Here is a 16,986-nt window from a genome sequence, read left to right on the forward strand (position 1 = left end):
CAATCATACATATTATTTTATCTAGTATAGATAACCCTCAAACATGAATTAAATTTATTATTCTAATTATTAAGTATTGAACTCCATTTAAAACGAACGCAGTACTTCATTCATAAAGATTTTTTTATAAGTTCATCGTACAACATCGATAATTCGGTATATAAGAATATAATAATTTAGTTTTCTCATTGATAATCGTTGCCGACTGTACTGTTTCCCGTTCGCGGCATACAACATGATGTTATTTAAGACGAGATCAATTTTATTGAGATTTATTTTGTAAACATGTTTGTGTTGTTTTCGTTTTTTGGTCAAAAATTAACGATTTCAGAATCATGCTGTTGAATGTTTTGCTAATTATCACTTAGGTACTCCATGAATTTCTAATCATACAAATCATTTGCTTTCAAGATTATTTTTCCTACTTAGTAATGTGAAACTCAGTAAAAAACTTCCATAAATCCGTAATATGAATACCGTAAGTAGAGTCTAAATTACAACTGAAAAATACCCTATAATTTTAATACACTTAGGAGCAAAATAAGGGACGCCTCGCGCCGCTTCAACATTGTTTCCTAATAAAATTGTAATAGAATAACCGACTACAATTTTCCAGCTAATATCAGCTTTAACTAGAGAAATGGCACGTAGGTACTTGATAGCTGAAATTATCTTTCACTTAACATTATACTTATATTGTATGGTGTGGGTATGATTTAGCGCCATTTTCTCCTTGTTCTAGCCCATAGTTTAGGAGCGTTTAGCAGTCTACACTGAGAATTCTCTGCCGTGCTTCGCTGCACATGACTTATAATTTATGTAAAAAAAAAAACACAATAAGGGCGTCATCTAATGAGACCACCGACGTGAATGATAGGGCTGTCAAACAAAGAGTTTTATTGACTACCACGTACCTATAACAAGAAGGAAATATACCTAATCCAATTCAAATAAACAATGTCATAATAGATGTTAACATCTACAAAGACCAGTAGGTACAATAAGATGGGTATTTATTAAGTTCTAAATCCGTTACCACACTATATTTATTTACAGAAATGTTATGAATTTCCCCCAAACTTCCCCAGAAAAGGGTAATACGACAGTTTTTATGAACACTGGCAACCCTATTGCTGGCCGGCGGGCGTAATGCGCGTGAAACCGTTCATCACACGAAGTGCGTTCGCGCTCTTCGAAATTCAAATCTTCGAAGCTTTAGGTACCTCTTGTTGCTTACCTAGTGTGACGTCATTGCAACTTAGTGTAAGCGACATTTATGGGTAATTAAGTGTGAATAATTAGGTCATTATCTTTAGGCACCTGTTTGATTAGGTACTTGAATTTTTAATTTATATGAGTACATTTACTCATCAAAACTCAAATATCCTACATACAATGAAGCCAATAAATATAGTTTTTGTAGACACTTATTCTAAATCTAACTTTTATTTACATTGAAAGTTAAAATAACCATCCGCGGCAACCAACCGTACACCTCTAAACCGTATATAAAACTTAATATAAAAAATCGCTTCACGCTTGACCCATTCCTAAACCGGCGAACTTCAGCATTATCCCGTGGAAAAGAGATGATGACATGCCTCGTCCCTTTCGCACGCCGACCTTAAACGCTTAAAAAGCTCCATAGATGGCAGTAAAATCGTGGCAACTGTTTCAAGCGGCCACTAGTGTCGCCATCTAGCGTCGAATAACCGAACTTTTATGGCACGTTTATTGAAGAGGGTTCTTCGGCAGCTCGTAAACGATTTTATGGGCACTAACGAAGTCTACTCTCGTGCTCGATATTACCCGACCGAGTACGGTTGGGAATGCAATATTTGGATGCTCCTGTTGAGCAGCGTTGTATTCAATTCTACCGGTGTTCATGGGCTTTTATGTGCGATTCAAGGTGCGATTGGATGGCGTGCTCGAGCGTTTATTTGGCTTTATTGTTGGGGTTTGTTTATGCGATTGCTGTTTAACCAAGTACGGTGTTTGTACATGCTTTTGTTATGATTATTATGTTGTTGCGAATAATGAAAACGATACCGTGGGAACTTTTTGTTGTTAGAATTTTTTTTCCGACCAATTGGTGCGTTCCAATTTTTGTCTGATAAGAATGATAACATTTACGATTGGCCCATAATTATGAATATAAAATGTTTGTATATTGAAGTACGGTAGGCGGTAACAAAGTTCGAATTAGGTACGAAACCCAATAACCATTTATCAGTGATTTATATTCGAGTTTTCCCCAAAACGTAGCCGTGAAAAAGGCAAATCATAAATAAGATCCGATTCAAATTTGTAGAAGATGGTATCTGTATGATTTGTAGGCTCGCACCCGAGAGCGCTTTGTCTAGTGATGTGCTAATTGCCACGTCACGTATCGATAAACCCAATAAATGGCCCAACTATTGTATGTTCTTTACGATATATACAATATAGCTTGTATTGTAAATTTGTGACATACAAGCTCGTAGAGAGTAATAGGGGTCTTGAAGTGGAAATTGAGTAAGATTCTAAATAGTTTGGGATAAATAGAAGACGGTCATGTTGCTAAGTTATAAAATTGCAAGCTTATTTTCTAAGGCAAATAAAATTAGCGTTGCAGAGTGGATTTTTGTGCAGGTATAACAATAATCCCAGCGCTTTGCTGTCACACATTCCCTGCATCAACATCTTTCGGCCAGATCTGTCGGTGAAATATCGCTTCGGGCCAGTTCTTTTTTTCACCTTTTATTTCTTATTGCATTAGCATGACGCCTCGCGCGTATGTAGGCGAAACTTACGACGTGGGTCGTCGAGACCGCGGGAAGTCGCATCACTAATTATTATTTTTATTATTTGTGCTGTATCGTTTCTGTTGTTTTATAAACTAGTCTCGCAATCTGTAGCGTTGACTGCTGCTTTAAGGAATTTCATTAATTCAATACTTTCGTTCGTAGGTACGTGTGAACGTCTTTGAATACTGGGCTTCTTACTAAAATTTAAATAAATATGTATTATATCATCAAGTCTTCGGATTTTGTTGTAACATAGTCAGCAATAGAGCTCGTCATGCATATAAATTAGTTGGACAGACATAGCTACAGAATAGATACCCGGAAACTGCCGAAAATGGCCCTATGGCCCGACCCGACACGATCCGTGCGGACGCCACGTATCGATGTCCGAAACATGGCCGATAAATAATCATTAATTTAAATTCGATACTCGCCCACGCACTAGCGATATCATAATGATTTAAGACGCTGGAATATTTGTCATAAACGCACATAAACCGTTTCTAAATACACATAATTATAAAGGGTTGTTTAAAATATTTTTCGGGATCAATATTGGGTACCTGTTTAATGTATTCCGAGCCGTGTGCCACATAATATATGGGCGGACCGATGATGTAAATGCCACCCTGAAGGCAACAAATCTGTGGCCGCATCGGCCGACAAACATTTTTTCTATACCACATACCCCAAACAATGTGTTATCTGTCCTGATGTGATTTAACAGGTAATTTTTAAAATAGATTACCATTAAACAGAGCCAGATTTATGTTTGGGCACAATGTAAATAGGCAAGCAGCAGAATGAGGAACTACATTTATTTTCATTTACCTCCATTTATATCGCGGCTCCACGTGGAGATTACGTGATTTAACAAAGGGAGTGCTATAAATCTGTGAGTCCTGTCTTAGTAGGCTTTTGTGGGCATTTTTGATATGTGCCTTTAAAAGCTTTTTTCTGTATTTAGATGAGAGTTCATTGTGTAATTCATTAGAGCGGGGGGTAGGTCGCGTGGAGCGAAGTGCGGCCCGCGGTCGATATCAAGAGATAACGCCATATTTATTACCGACCAATGAAATGTCCAACAAGGCTGCGATACTTTTAACGGCCGACGAATTAGTCGATACAAATAAGAACATAGCAATAAAGCCGATGTACATTCGATCAACAGGAGAGGTGTCGTCCAGATATGCATACTACACAAAATAAACAACCCCACTTGGCTGACTTAGAAACCTCTTAAAATCTTAAGTTTGTTTCCACAATTTTACGTGACGTTTATTGTTCCTAAGAACATGTTATAAATTCATAAGTGACCACACATTTAATCAAACAATGTGTTTGTATCTACTTATCATAAGTAATACAAACTGAAGATATGTTACCTATGTGAAATTGTTGTTTAAGCGCATCACTAGTATTCCGATCACGTATTAGCCTGGACAACACAAATCTATCGTAGAGATCTGGCGTGATATATGTCTCAGATGTGTAGGCATTATAAATCTTATTGGCACTAAATCTATCTAATACTGGTTTTCACTGTGTATGTTTACTTTAGAAAGCAATCGTTTTTACAATTCAGAACATTCTGAGACAAATAAAACAACATTATTCCAAGTTCCAACGTCTACAATGCAATTCTAACGAAGAAATTTCTATTTTCATATTTTTCCAATAAATTGGAATCGTGCTACATATCAAACACATGCATTGCAGATGTGTGGGTGGTCCTATAAACTTCTGGTCGCATTGTCTATTCTAGAATCGAACTTGCGATTTGCATTGGAACCTACTCGGCATACATTATAATGTGGCGTGGTTTGTAAGTAATTAGCGCTCATGTCGATATCGATATTCCTATCAGGTACTTCATTAGTCGATGTTTCCGCCCTCTCAAAGTGTGCAGTTAAATTACATTATAATAATAAGTCCATTCATATTTTTTTTGAGTCTGTTAAAGCACAAAATTAAGCAATTTAACTTAACGTTACTAACTAACGACTGACCCGACCGACCGCCAGCCGAGTAATACGTCACGACTAGACATCTGCCCCCTCCCCTGGACCCCTCAGAGCTCCTGCTTCATGCCAGAACGGGACAGCGATATAAAGAATGGTTATAGAGCGAAAGAGAAGGATGGGGCTCGTGAAACATGGCGTATAACGCCCCTTGATTTATGGTAGTGTGCCAAAGTTCGAACTTTATGTGTGCGTGACGCTCACATACCTACTACAATATAAATGTATAATGTTATTGTTATTCACTGTTAAAATACGGTTTTTAATAAATTTCCATTTTAAGGTATTCAAAAGAGTTCTTTTTTTAATTGTTGGCATTAAATGTTTTTATTTCAGTAGAATGAGTCCGTTTTTAGGTCTCCTTGACCCCATTTCGTAAGTCCACACCGGAATGCCGCTAATGACGTAGCACGCATTCAAACTGTCATGACCATTAGACGTCTATAGCCGAGAATTAAGTGTCCTAATGCATTAATATAATTGAGTGTTCGTGTGTATGGTCGTTCAGACTCACTGAACTACATAATAACAATGTTCTAGTGTTGTCTATGCGCCGATAACTATCTAGATTGTATTCAAATGAGCTATTACGGACAGTTCTTCAGTTTTGTGAATGGAGTGGCCGAGTCGCGTGCTCTAGCTTGAATTAATTTGCGTTACATTATTTAAATGTGATAATTATCTTCTATTATATTATTAAAGGGGCGTTTACTATTAGGTTTGAGACGAAGATTCGTTTAATTCATGTCAAGTAATCGGTGGTAGAGCATGTTATTATGGCGTATGGTGAAATAGCGATTTGTGTTTTTGCGTTTGTATTAGACTGTTAGTAACTGCTGTTTCATAACGTGTTCGTTTTTTTGTTGCAGGTAATACACAATACTATACTACGCTGTCTGTAGAATAAAATTGTAAGTTATATAGTATGTCTGTGGATACGGTATGAATGATAAAAAATAATTCGAATGATTTTTTAGTGGAAACCGAGGTGTTCTTTCACGTGGATAATTTATTGTATTGTCAATTTAGTCACGCTGTATAATCCTCATTAATTCCCGCTTCAAATATTCGAAGAACCGAGAAGTTCCTACATAAAGCTTTCATTACTAGCCTGTTAACATAACAGCTTCACAACAACATAAATACAATATTTTAATGTAAAACACCACTATGAAAACACAATTTAACCTTAAAATTGCCAACTCAACTTACAAACCAGCAATTACCTCGGCAAAAATCTCCCTAATAAAGCAGAAACAACATTAAACATCAGAGCTCTTCCTTCATTAAAGGGTTATTAGACACCCTGAGCGAGGCGAGTAATTTGCTAAGCAAAATATATAGCGTAGGTGGCCACAATACTGGTAGGGTAGTGCCGTAAACAAGCTCAGTTTCCTCGCTAGGTGGTCTTAACTCACAGTGTTATTATTTATTAGGTTCCCGTCGGGGTACAGTAGCTCTCACTAAGTGTAACATCTGTCAGCTGATATAAACTATGCTGCGTTTACTAAGCGTTTTTGGTTTAGAACGTTTTAATTTTGAATTTGGAATTTTAGAAGGTGTTTTATTTTTTTTTTGTTTTAGAGCGTGGCTGGTTTAGATACATATTCTTTGGGAGTAGACTTTTTGGTACCGATCAAGGCTTAGAAAGTATTGTTTTTGTATTTTTTAGGGTTCCGTACCTCAAAAGGAAAAAACGGAACCCTTATAGGATCACTTTGTTGTCCGTCTGTCTGTCTGTCTGTCTGTCTGTCTGTCTGTCTGTCTGTCTGTCTGTCAAGACCCTTTATCTCAAGAACGCGTGGACGTATCAAGATGAAATTCACATGAAATGCTCAGGTCTGTTGTCCCTTTAAGCTGTGAAAATATCAAGCTTCTAAGCCAAGCCAATCAAAAGATACAACCGATTATGTCGATATTTTCAACAAATTCTCGACACTCGCAAAGGAATCAAAACCTACAGGGTACTTCCCGTAAACTCAGAGTCTTGAAATTTGGCATGAAGTATTGTCATATAATGCAAATATAGGAAAAATTACGAAAATCTCATTTTTTTAGTTATATAATATAAAAAAATATATTTTAATAAAATGAAACTTACTACCTTATTTCTCACGAACGAATAAAGGTATCAAATTGAAATTTATACCAAATACCTAAGTCTATTGTCCCTTTAGGCAGTGAAAAAAACAAACTTCTAAGTTAACGCGATCAAAAGATACAGCAGTTATACCGACACCTTAGACGAATTTCTGTCACACGCTAGGAAATCAAAACCTACAAGGTACTTCCCGTGAACTCAGAATCTTGAAATTCGCCACGAAGCAGCGTTATATAGTACAGATAAAGGAAAAATTGCGAAAATGATTAATTTGAAGTTACATAAAATATTAAAATATTATTTTTGCTTACACGACATAAAATATTTTTTTAATAATTATAAACTTACTAACTACCCTTTTTTACATGAACGCGTAGAGATATTAAAGTTGAAATTCATATCAAACACTTCTTAAATATAATTGCCACTAAACTATGAAAAATTTTAAATCATTCAAAGGTCATTGGGCACCTTAGTATGAAAACCATACCCACGGCGGATACGAACGAAATATAGCACAGTATAATGATAAAGGCTCTGATTTACTATGGCATTAGTCGCATCTATGTGAACCGTGAGAATCTAGAGAAAATCAGGTGTAAACATCAAATATTTTCCTCATTTCAATGGGGAATTTAAACGACCAAATTTGACGGATTTGAGAAATCATTTCTTTGTAGTGAAAGAGTATACTCGCCGTTTATTTCCATTGTCATCAGGTCAGGATCTGATGATGGAAATCCTGAGAAATCGAGGGCAACTATAAAAAATTGTAGGCATGCATAGGATTAAAACTTGATTCTCAGATGTATGTCTGGTGATACTATCAAACAGTGAAAGTTTAGAGCTTACCTGATGATGGAGACGTGAGAAAGTCGAGAGAACTCTATGCATGTTTAAAAAAATAATAGATCCCATTAGTAGTGAATTCTCATCACCTAAAATAAAATAAGCTCCAACACAAGGTTACGTTATAAATTGTAAAGGAGTTCCCATAACTATATCTGATCTTTGCTATCGATCCCACAATGGCAGTTAAACCTATCTATGTGGAAAGTCTTCGCCAATACGAATAAAATAAGCCCAAACACGTGGTAGTTGCAACATACCGTTCAGGAGTTCCCTCGACTCTCTGTAGTCTCCATAATCAAATCAGCTCCAAACCTTCACTGTTTACAAGTACCCTCAAAAATACACTCACATGTCTGGTTTTGACTCGATGCGTGACTACAATATTCAAGAGTTGCCCTCGATTACTCAGGGTTTCCAGATCCTTTCTTTATGAAAAGTCTTTAACAATAAAAACTAGCATTGCAACCTGTAAAATCCTCTGAAACTGCTTGTCTATTATATTTTTCAAACGATCCTGGACATTCAAAGAAACGTCATACCATTCTCCACGATTTAAAACTACTTTGATTCATGTCCGCCACTTTTTACAAAGCGGGTCAGATATGCCCAATGACCTTTAAGACATAATTAGTTATTTTCAATCAGATTTCTGAATGATGACTATAAAATGTTGTATATAAATAACTTTAATAAAATAACTTTTACAAGGTACTGGCCTACTATTTTAGTTATATTATAAAATAAAAAATATTAGCTATTTTGACTCTCACGAAATTACCATAACTATGATTGTTCTAAACTGAACGGTTGGCGCGAGACTCACTTTTTATCTAACCAGGATTTGTACGGAACCCTCGGTGCGCGAGTCCGACTCGCACTTGGCCGGTTTATTTACATATAGTGCTGTAACGTGACTAGGTTAATTTAATTGAATATTTTGGACAAATATTGTGACGGCGTCGATATCTTTTACATGTAATTTTTTCACCAAAAAAAAAAAACGAATTTAACTTTCGTCACATAACAGCAAAATAAATAGGTACAAAAATATACATGTAAATAAGTGTCAAGTAAATAGTCTATTGTATAACAACCATAAAACATAGTAACCACTCATTAATATCAAAACCACTTTCATGAACATTTGACCCCGCAATTAAGTTGCATAATTAACTTTTTCGCACACCATTATATTATAATTGTTGACAAATTGCTGTAAGATAGCAAATAGGTATGGCGGTGGTATTGTTCACTCAGTGACAAATAATAGCAGATAATACCGCACTATCGGGTGTCGGTCGCGAATTTAGCACTGTGTTTCCAGCCAATATTCCCACTGATAATAAACATACATCATGTGTGTAGTGTATGTATTGATGTTTGTCTGTTTGTTACTCTATTAACTGACCTTTTTGGTTGAATTATTTGTTCTGTTAAAAGTACCTATATGTCGCGATGTTATGGGACGTCTCTGAAATGGTAGACAAAATTTCGAGTCTTTAGAGATAAAATAAGGTATGTAGGTAACTAATATTTGCATACCAAAATAAAAGCCAGAATAAGAGAACCATTGTCGACTAATTTACTAACCTTCTGTACCTTATTTGAGCTAACAAATGATTTTGATAGAAGATCGGAGTAATTAGGTATTTATACAATTTTTGCTCCATTAAAATAGTTCGTTTCATAGAAGAATACCTACGCTTTTTATGAGCTCATATAGAAACTATCTGTAGCACAGTGCGTTTCCTACATCAAAAGTATATAAATGAGTAAGTGTCTATATATGTAACATAGGTACGCAGTAACTCAACGGTTCCTCTTCATGAAGCATGGTGAAGTAATAAATCTAATAGATATCAGTTAGATAATATATTAGATAAAGGGTTACAACCAACTCTATCGTTTGCAATAGTTACGTTACATAATTTATCACTCTGTCTGGAGGATAGGTTATTTTATCACAATTATTTATTAGATATTGACCGTTTTATTTTATAATAAAAAATACCTTTTCGAAGACAGTTAAGTGTTTATTGAAAGGTTTCAATTTGAATGCCTAGGCATTTTATTAGCATTTATAAGATATAAAATATTGCCTTAATTAAAAACAGCTCCATTTCTCGTTTCATAAAGACGTGTTACACAACCTCGCGTTGTCAGATCTGGGCTCAGTCACGAGAGTCACGACTCTGTGTACACCCGACCTAAAATAACACGCCACTCAAACTTAGCTATCTCGAGATACGTGCAAATACCTCGTTAGGCCAATGCGGTAGCTCACTTTATTCAATATTCCAATTTATTATTCATTTACTTCGCAACTCGTGACCGAACAAGATGATACTGTATACGAATCTTCGCGAAGCAATATAAACGTCGCAGATCAGGAACTCGCGCTATCTACCCGCGGATACATAACTCCCAGTTAATGTAGGTCATAGAGCGAAACCTTGACGTCCAAACACTATCTCAATTTGTAAGATAATTCCCAATATTATGATAGTAAACAAATAGTCAAATGTTCAAAGAGAACACTAAGATTTTTATGACCAAAATAATGCAATGAAAACATCAGTAAACGTCAAAATAACTAGCTAATATACACCCAAACAAAGCTAAAATAACACGCATCAATCTCTTATATTAGCTCAGAGAGCGGCGGAACAACATAAAAACTTCCTAAAGTTTCCTATACTGGCCCGTAAATCTTGCGTTTTTTAATAGATAAATAGGGCCTCGCACAAACGAGCAATATCGCATTATTTGGCCCTCCCTCAGGAAAGGCCCTCCTGATAAAGCCTCCTTGCCTCACACTCTTCATGCTAATGTACTACGCCAGACGGTGACAACCATTTTTTGGCCCACTTGGCTACATTATGGGAGCTATAAAGAGTATTTCAAATTATATTTTCCGTGTCCATTAAAAAGGCGATGTGGCTTTCTCGGGCTTATTATTTAAACTTTTGTTACAGATTGTACAAACTTGTTTTGTTGTATCAAAGCTCCACGTAACGGTGATATGGAGCAATGCTTTTTGTTCATACCGCTACAGGTAGCGGTTGTAGTTTTTTAAGAAAGATAGTTTACAAAACAACAATTGTTCTACCGTTGGCGGCCTTTTAAAAGGTACAAAGTACCAGTTCACGGTACAACGTAATAAAATGTTCAAAACTTCGAAAAAATATGCCGTCATAAACAAAGCGGTTCGGATGCAAAGTTAGATAAAGAACATCTCACACACCTGAGCTAGAAAATTGCTTTTTTCTAAGCGCCTCCAGTTTTTTACGCAACTTTCTCCGAGAATAAAAGAAGTTTCGTGGAAGAACTTTCTTTTTTTTTCTTCTTGTTTTAGTTCGTAAATCATACCCATATTCCAGCGGCATGACGGGCCGCAAACGTGCAAAATATGGTAACAATAAAAATATTGTGACATGTCAGAACAATTGCTTGGGACGCTTTTGTTTTGACGAAAGTTTTTGAGCAAAACATTTCTATATGACGTTGTTTGTTTTTTGACCGCAGCTGTTACGAATTTAATTCATCCCAGAAATCCGAGCATTAGTTTAAACTTATTACAGAGGGCGCATAAAGCACTGCGGACCCTTATCAGAACTAGTTAAAAACTAATTACCGGGGTGACACCACCTTTCCATAAATCCCAGGACTCCTCCGAATTACTCTGACAAAAGTTATTTTTAAGAAAAAAGCCCTTGAGGCTGCGCCGCCTCCCCCGACCCCCTCCGTCTCGCGAGGAATTTATCACGATTTATATTCATGGCATAACAACAAGAGCTCCGTTTAGGGTGATCCCATTCAAATTGTAGTCTGCTAAATAAAACCTGTTGTTTGCGATATCTGTGTTCACATAAAGCACTATCAATTATACTGGAATAACGTTGCATGTGATAACGCAATATGTCTAACTTAAAACATCGGCTGTAAATATTATATTTTTTATCAATATATTTAAGTGTCAATGTTGAGTGGCGATGGCATAAATTATTCTAAATTTAACTAGTTCGGGTGTGAACCCGTAGCATATGGTGGCTTAGAGTGTTTCAAACATTGGCTGGTGCTAGTAACTCCTGAGCGGACGGAACAACAAATCAAGTGTGGTTTCGGTACGGAAGCATTTGGTGTCGGTACAACAACTGTCTAACGGCCATTAATTATTGCAAGGGTTGGCTTTTACTTCAATGAAATTATACTAATAAATTAAACAGTGTAATAATGTATCTCACAGCTTTTTATGTAAGAGTAATGTGTTTAGTTTTTCATTATCATCGTTTAACTAACTACTGGTAGTTTGTAATAATATTTATCATATTTAATGAACTAAGGAAATAAGGTCCGATGATTACGCTTCCCTATTTCGAAAAGTATGCACTGAAAAAATCCCAGCTTCATACATGAAAGAATTCTGTAATGAAGTGAGTGCAGACAACTTGAACAATGAACATACTTTGTGTTTCCCTGTCTATCTATAAATAGCATATATTTTCCATGGTGTTAAACTTAGCGCCCATAACATAGATGGCCATAGTGACTAGATCACGAAGGGGTGCAAGGTTCAGGCCGCTGGGGGTGGCTTCGCCATAATTGATGAGGTTCTTAACGCAGCGGGGCGGGGAATTATCATCGCGCCGCGACACCCTGGTACAAGCCCTCATTAATTTGTGATTAGCCCTCAGTTAGAAGACTCTTGCGGAGGCTTTCTTCTAATTAGATAATCAGTTTTTCCTACAGAAGTAGGATTTAAACGTCTTGAGCAGATGTTATTAATGTTGCGTACAAGGGTAGGGGAGATACGGATGATTTGAAACATTTTATCCGAAACTCGAATTCACATTGGTTCGGTTTGTTATTGTACGTAAGTTTTGTAATTGCTGGTTTTATTCAAAGTCAATCCGTTAATTTGTCTACTTCTATGCAAGTCACGGATTCTTGCCACCACTCGCAGTTACAGTTACTAGGAACTTTTACAAAAGAAAAGTTAATAAACGTAATAACACAAAACGCTGACACAACAATCTTCAGGATGAACGGACAAATCGTGGCTGTATTTATGTTGCGCAAAAGTGAGATAAAAATTCGTTGCAATATCTAAAAACTCAATTCATCCCCTAATAAATATCTTAAGCATCGTTTGCTCAGAATGAGGCAAAACATTTCCCCCATACTGTTTATTTAAAGGTGGATTTGTTGAATATTTATTCACGTACCTACACATATGTTAAGGGGCGATACAGATGTATTTATTTGAACAAAAAGTTTACTGAAGTGAATTTTTAAATGAAATAATGTACACAAAAAGATGCGATGAAACCGTTGTCGCGTTGCTTGTTGCAAAAATGGTCAAAGAATGTCGATATATTCTTCCCCCATTCCTTTCATTCGGTACGTATATTTTGGTATGAATTCATTAGCTCACTATTTTTTTGCTTGGTCTCGCGAAACTACAATAAATAATACAGTTCGCATCAGCGGCTATTCCTGTTCCCTCTCTGTGCCCTCAATATTTCTCCATCTAAGTGGTTTTGTCTAAGAAAACCTACGTATCAGATTAATTCGGTTAGCGAGGGGTTTGGATGGAGCCAATTTGTCTGATTGCTGCCGATGTCAATTTATGTAAGTTACTTACCTATGTATGCCACTGCTCTTGGTTTTCAATAAATTCTGACCCTATCTTGTTACGTCCCCATCGATAAATATTTGCGCATGATCAATTCAATAAACTTGTGCTACGCAGTTGAATTATAATTTGATTTGTTTTTCCACTTGTATTGCCTAAGGCAATTTAGTCGTATTTTATAAATAAAACTTATGCCTGTACACACCCTGTTGTTTTGTACAGTATACATATATTGCTTTCTTTCTTCTCTCAATTCTTTTAAGTATTAATAAAATACCAAGACCGGCAGCAGCAAAGCTACAATAAAAGTAATGAATCCACTCAAGTGCTTACGAAAATACAACGAAGAGAGGGAAGAAAAAGCGGAACTCGTAAAATAATCAACTCTCACCTCATAGAGTGTAGGGCGTATTGTTAATTATAAAGGTTATGTATCCAACGACCCTACCGGCCATTACCGTGGCAGTACACGCCTCTTTTGGGTAAACGTCCCAAATCTCGACACGAGGGGAAAAATCAAACAGTAAATATCGGAAAGCAATCCGAGGTGATTCTATTAGATTGAATTAAGCGGGAGGCTTACTTTGCTTTGAGGTCTTCGGGCCTTACAAAATGGGCCGCACGATTTATGTGCCACTGAGTTGTTTTTAAAGCGTAACAAGTATTTTCTCCACGTGTACATATAACCTGATTTATTTACAGTTTATATTATTCACATTTGACTACTAAGAATTACTTAACTTCGCGTGCAAGCCGAGATACATCAGGCCCCGGTTCAGTTGGACCGACCGGCCAGCTATCTAGATTTCGCCTTTCAAAGGGGCTACATTTCTTAATTGGCATTTCTTGATTATTCGAGTCTTACTTTTAAAACCGTATCTTGCCCCGATTTCGCACTTAATTAATCAAATGTATCAGTGTTAAAAGTATTTCGCTTTAAATTATTTATTTACAGTGAATACATTTCAATATACCTACTTAAAGCATTTTAAATTCAAAAATAATTTTCATCGACACAAAGGCTAGAAGTACCTGTGAATTTCTCATTGAAAAGGTATTTTTACACAAATGTCAATAGCAGCGCTGCAGTGAGCACGGGTTAACTCCTACGATCGAGATAAGCCATCACATTTAAGATATTTAAATCGATTTTCCCCAATTTTCCGCGGGCGGGCGCGAGTTAAAGCCCGAGTCAATTTATCCAGTGTCGCTGCGGGCCTGTGGGACGGGGCCTTTCCATTGTTCACCAAATGAAGTACGCGGCAAGCTTACAGGGCCGTTACACTGCTTCCGTCATCGTTTTATGGTCGGGAACATCGACTGTTCCCTGTCATACAACATAGTGGACATTTGTGTACAAATTATTATCTAGGCGGAATATATTTGTGAACGGTAAAACCGTTCACAAAACCGCAAAGTTGAAATTTTCTTTAAAGTTAAATTCGTTCATAAGTGCATTTCTAAATACATCATGCCTCCTATACAGTGTGAACATTCTCTCTTAATTACTTAATGCCCATCCTTATCTCTTGAACATTGTTTTCCGTTCATTTAATTTCCAAACAGTGGCAACCCTTCAGATATTCTTTCATTAAGGAGTTTTGCTTATTTCGCTCAACCGGAACCTATTTGTTGGGTTGCTATTTAAAACATTCGCCCCGACTGCTTACATAGATCAGATACGTTCAACAAAGGCTTTTGTAATTAAGAAAGATATTTTAAGTCGGCGGCAGCTTGACTTTATATACGCAAAATGAATTTACTGAATTTAAGGGTGTTTGGTAAGACGAAATTGTTGATTGCCTGCAGTTAAGCAAACATGGAACAGTACCAACGTAAATTAGATTGATCAGAGCGGTAGCTCTAGAATTGCTCCCTGTATTTCAAACTGCATATCTAGCGTACGTTTTTCCCGTGTCCCATTCGTTTGGTCGAAAAAGTTTACCAGGCAAAGCTGGTAAAACTCCAACGTCCAAAAATCGGTATCAAAGTAAAACACGCAAAGCAATACTTCGGTGGGCTAACAAAAATAAATTTCCAAATTCCAACCCCAATTTAGGAGTGCATTATTTTCGCTTTCACAGACATCCGATACAATTAAAATCTTCTTTAATTAAGGGACGAACATGAATCATTCGCACGTGGCGCACTGAGTTTTCCACTTGTATACGCAGGAACCTTAACACCAAATGGCTTAGGACTATGATTTTTCGATGCAATTTCAACTTTCCACCAAGGTACTTAAGGGCCATATTGGCTAACCTTGGTTAAGCAGTTAAGGCGTAGCTCACTGCAGTTTTTGGGTATCTCTTTTCACTTTATCGCAGTGTCTCCGTTATTTACTCGTACGTGAGGGATGCTCGCAATAAATAGGTGCGCACAAACATATTTGACATTTACAAATACCTCCCAAATTGGTTTCCTTGGCGTGACTGGCCGTTATTACGAGTTTTGTTTACTTATTGCTCCCGCACGGTGGCAAGATGTAATAGCATCGGGACATTTTGTTGGGGATCATGATTCAAGATTCTGTCGTATTAAGGCTGACCGTCAAAGAAACTGACCACTCCAATCTTACTTTATGTGTAACGCAATCCATTATGGCCTTACACTACATTAGATTTTATTAAGAGTCTATTGTTTTTTTTATCGATTTAAATCTGTGAGCTTTATTTGGCTGTTATGTGTCGAGTTTGAAAATTGGATGCATCATCGACCGTTAGTAGTACTAGCACGTGAATCGCATTACTCAACGAGTGATTGAACCGCCATTTTATCCGGGAGTCACTGGCCGAAATCCAGTGAAAAAAAATAGATCATTCAGCAAACGAGGTGCGAGTAGTCCCGCCATTCTGGGTGTCCGCTGGGAGTTGTAATTCAAGTGACAAATATCGAAAGCTACAATTCATATTTTTCTGCTATCTCCGCGTCCGTGTCGCCATCTGTGCCGGAGGGACACTCGCTATTGGTTCTCCATCAAGCGGTCGTGTGATGTATTTTTGTTGCAAATAAAACATTGTATTTTTTCTCCATCGGGAAATGTTTTATACGTATTTTTATGGTTGCTACGTGACGTGTAATTTTGGGGTAAGATATGTTGAGGGATGCAAGGAGCATTGGTTTATTTCTGTAAATGGAAAAATGCACAAAATAATGCAACCCTCCTGCACCACACGTATCATCTAATATACTACCTATTCCGAAAGTTCCTGTAAGGAGCACTAAACAAAATTGTATTGCACCAAATGCATTTTATTAAATTAAACTGATCGATGTAAGTGGTCGGTAATTTAAAAATCGCGTCCATTGTATCGACCGAAAATAGTGTTGGCGGTACACTGGCCATGCATTATCGAGATCGAAAATTTCACGTGCCCATATAATTTTAAGCTCGTAAAGCCCGGACAATAATTCACTGGGAGCATTTGCGGAAAATGCATTTTATTGTTAAAACGTGAATTTTATTTATCGTCGACAGCCCGCGGTGGGGGGGGGTGTAGTGGGGGTTGATTTGCAGTAGCATCGCATCGGAGCCACCCTTTGGCATGGATTATTTATACTAAAGGTAATATCGCCGGTTCATTATTGGGA

The 16,986-nt window shown here is 36.9% G+C and overlaps 1 protein-coding gene across 1 annotated transcript in view; it reads left to right on the top strand.

Annotated features, from left to right (window-relative positions):
* LOC124634442 (homeotic protein ultrabithorax) overlaps window positions 1–16,986 on the top strand; it is a 130,917-nt gene that overhangs the window by 29,743 nt on the left and 84,188 nt on the right. The window lies entirely within an intron of this gene.

This window comes from Helicoverpa zea, chromosome 11 (assembly GCF_022581195.2).
Source record: "Helicoverpa zea isolate HzStark_Cry1AcR chromosome 11, ilHelZeax1.1, whole genome shotgun sequence".
Classification (NCBI taxonomy): Eukaryota; Metazoa; Arthropoda; class Insecta; order Lepidoptera; family Noctuidae; genus Helicoverpa; species Helicoverpa zea.